The sequence below is a fragment of the Chrysochloris asiatica genome, unplaced genomic scaffold (assembly GCF_000296735.1).
Source record: "Chrysochloris asiatica unplaced genomic scaffold, ChrAsi1.0 scaffold00630, whole genome shotgun sequence".
Lineage (NCBI taxonomy): Eukaryota > Metazoa > Chordata > Mammalia > Afrosoricida > Chrysochloridae > Chrysochloris > Chrysochloris asiatica.
In genome coordinates, this window is record NW_006409148.1 from 198,509 (window position 1) to 202,661 (window position 4,153).

The 4,153-nt window shown below is 40.4% G+C and overlaps 1 pseudogene; it reads right to left on the reverse strand.

The window, feature by feature from the left end:
- Positions 1-2,310: 2,310 nt before the first annotated feature.
- Positions 2,311-2,591, reverse strand: LOC102836831 (annotated as a pseudogene).
- Between the last annotated feature and the right edge of the window lie 1,562 nt (positions 2,592-4,153).

The window sequence follows — 4,153 nt, forward strand, 5'->3', positions numbered from 1 at the left end:
TGTACTGCCACATTCACGGCTCCCACTGTGAGTTCTGCCGAGCTCAGGAAAAACCAGTCTTGCAACAATTGTCTCAACTTTACTGGATCAGATTCAAAGGAAAACCCAAATATGAAGCAGCTGCATTTATAAGATTACAGAGGCAGAGAGAAAGCAAAAGTGAAGCTGACCGACCCCCATGGGTCCCACTTAAGATAGGTGGCAGATTATGGTGGCCCCTCGAGGGAAGTGGGATACCTAGTACTGACCAGAACCCACAGACCCCCTACTACCATATACAGGAGCCTACATAGACGGGCAGAGAATGGAAAACATAAATGAAAAGTGAACAAAATTTAGTAGTCTCCCTTTTCTGCAGCAATTAGCCAGGTTGGGCCCTTCAGCATGCCTCATGACCCCAGAAGAAAGAAAGAAACATAGAAATGCTGTTGCTAGGTAATTTAATGAATACTTTAGAAAGACAAAGCCATTGAATAAATGTTGGCAATGTTGTAGCTATAGAGAAGATGGGTAGTACCTTATGTAGAGTAGAGAATTAATGAATAGCCAGAAGAAACTATGGGATACTGTGGGCAAAGACGATTGGGTCAACAGAAACTTATACTAGAAAAGGAATGTAGTTAAAAGTTTAAAGTGTAGAAATGATCTGTGTAAAGTTCAAATTGACCTTTTAGTTGTTGTTGTTGTTGTTATGAGCCATGGAGTTGGTTCCGACTCATAGCGACCTATTAGTAGGAATAAGAAAAGACAGTCTATCACTTACGTAGAAGAAGAGATGATATCAGAAGAAAAGTACCTAATGGTCAGAAAATGAACAGGATATGGAAAGGTCAAGTGGGACATTATAGAAATACTTTTGTTAAGATTTTATAATCACAAGAGGAAAGAATGTTATCATTAAAAATGTATAATAATTCAAGGGAAAATATCAAAGTATCAAATCATTATGCATTGTGTAACTTTCAGTATAAATAAAGACTGTTGCTGAGCTGGGGCCTCCATCTAAGCGGAGACTCCTCAATTACTTCCACTTTCGCCGACTCCATGTCTCCCTCCGGACCCCCCCATCCCTGCGAGAGTTGGACTCATGCAGTACTCCACTCTGGAGAGGTTTCATCTTCTCACATGCTTCTTAGTAAAAAGAGGGGAGAAAAGTCTGAGAAAAAAGTGTAAGACGGCATTTAAAAAACAAAAACCTGTACGTAAAAGAGAGTATTACTCAACCATGAAGACAAGTGAAGTCCGGATGCATGCCACAACATGGACGAACACTGAAAACCATTCCGCTAAGTGAAATGTTAGTCACAAAGTGGCAAATACTGTATGATCTCACTTACATAAGCAAATATATGTATGCCAAAGATTATTAGTGGCCACCTGGGGCCCGAGGGGAGAGGAGGGTAAGGGAGAATTTTTGCTTAGGAGGCACTGAGTTCATGTTCATGGTGGTGGAATAACTGAGAAAATGATCGTGATCAAGATTGCATGTGGACGTAATCAGACACTGAATTTCACCTGTAGACACTGTTGAGTTGGAGCTCTGGTGGGGTAGTTAGTTATCCATGGGGTCTTAATAACAGAGTCAGCAATTTGAATCCACCAATTGCTCCGCGTGAGAAAAATGAGAATTTCAGCTCCTGGCTAATGCGTTGGACTGCAAAGTCGACTTGAACCTCAGTGCTGGCGGTTCAAGCTCACTAGCTGCTCCTCGGAAACACTATACAAAGCTGCTGTAGGTCAGAACTGACTCGACGGCACTTAACAACACCAACAGTGTCACTGAGTCAGAACAAATTCAACAGCACGTACTTGTATCAGCAAATGTTTTGATATATTTTCACAACAACAAAATAGGAAAAATTGTCCTTTCCTCTTCTAAAAGAAACTGCAGAGTTGCTCTCATTACTGTTACTATCCTTCACTGAATGCTCACAATGCTTTATTTCAGGCATTGGAGGAAGACAGAGATCATAGTCTGTGGAAAGAAGATACAAACCTACATGTCAGGGGATAGAAGTGTGAACTGAGTATCTTACTGTTGAGACAATACAGAAAAAGGAGAGGGATTCTAAGGAGCTTTGATGGTGCTATCGGGTCAGAACTGGACTGCTAACCAGAGTTGACAGTATAAACCCACCAACTGCTCGTCGGGAGGAAAAATAAAACCACCTTCTTCTGTAAAGTTGAGGTTTTGTTTGTTTTATTTTTTTCCAATTTCATAATTATCTATTGTATTCAGATAGCAGTCTGATCACATATGGTCCAAGAACAAATAGTTAACCAATATAATCAGAGGGTAAAGATTGGTCTTCAAACACCATAGCCAATAATGCCACGCTTGCCTATGATCTCGCGATATAAAACCACATCCACACCTCAGTGGCCACCAAACCATTCAGCAGAGCGTCCTTAACTGTGAGCTGTTTGAAGCAACCAGTTTTAGCACTACGGACTATTTTTTTCAGGGTTGGAGGAAGCAGCTCCACCTTGGCATAATACCAAATTCTGGCCATTTGAGGCTTCGAGTAAGTCACGGCAGGGTTTACCATTGCTGGAGCCTTCTCCACCAGGTTATGGATAAACTAGGCCATGGCTCTAGGGTGGAAAGCCCGTTTCTAACAACGCCCTGCTAAATGTCAACTCCGGCAAAAGCCTACTGCAGGACCGGCCCCTACTGTAAAATTTTATAGCCTTGGAAACCTATACAGGGTCGTTATGAGTAGGAATCAACTCGATGGTAGTTGAGTATTTTTGTAATGGTCACAAATGTTAACCAACTGGTACTTGTAAGTTGTAGAAATGTTTGTAAATAGTAACCGAATTCAGAATCCAACCAACCAGAAAGTGCAACTTCAAACTTTTCATTTTACAATGCCATGACAACTTGCATTTATATTAATGTATCTACAGACTGAAAATCCTTATTAACAAGAAAAAGAAAAACCTAAATGAGATGATGCCATTAGCTAATGCTGGTCTGGCTTTGGGGCCCACAGTTTCCTGTTTTCAGGACAGCTTTAAAGGTCCCCATGCTTCAATGTGTCATTCAATAAATTTCAATTGAATACCTACATCTGTGCACAACAAGGTTCTCAGCCTCATGATATTCAGCTTCACAGGTAGAGTAGTAAAGAAACAATTCATTATACTAGTTTTCTTCATGTGATCACAGCAAGTTGGCTGGTCCTAGCTCCCCTCCCTGTCTAGCCACATCCCTTCTGAACTCTTCAAGAGCACATCTTGTCATTTACAAAATCACTTAATTTTATAACAAAAACAAGGGAGCATTTAACAGTACCGCCCAGAAACAGAGGACCCTAGAACCATCAAGGGAGAAGAGCATGAGCAGAATGCAGGACCTTATCCAGAGAAGCAGCAACAATAGAGATGGAGACAGAGATGGGGACATGGAGAGAAGGAACAGCTGAGGACTCTAGATTCATGGGAAAGAAGGGACTAAGAGACGGTGGTAAGGAGGCCGACTTGAAGAATGTGCCCTTTGGTGCTGTAAATTATTATGTATACCTGAGTTAAAAAAAAAAAAAAAATATATATATATATATAGATAAACTGAATAGAAACACTGGTAACTGACGGTACATGGAGGGGATTATAATAATTGTCATGAAACAAGGTGTATGATTTGTTGAGTGTAAAACTGATGATATGCCCTGTAAACTTTCACTCAATCCACAATAAAAACCTTAAATAAAAATAAAGGGGGGATAAAAGATGACTTTCTGAACTTCCTTGAACTACTGCCATTCAGCCAGGTTTATCTCCGGATTGACAATCTGCACCTAGATAAGAGTTCAGATGATGTCGGGAGCAGAAGCAAGGTGTGCAGGCTTGTCAGCGGAGTGGGAATTTTTACAGCACTCAACTGCTTTGAATCAGAACTCACAGCAATTTGGAGGTGAAACACTCCCCAATCCAGAGTAACTGATGAAGTTGTAATTATGTATGTATGGTTCATATCATACAGAAGTGGAGATAGATGTATTCTCTGAGAAGGCTTCTTTTGAGGATTTTTTTTTAATGCTTTTTTTTCACTTGTAGAATTCAGTAACGTTGTTGAATTCAGCATTTTTTAAAGTTTTCCTATCATTTATTTAACCTTATTATGTGCCAAAGGAATGCTGGTGGTGTTGTG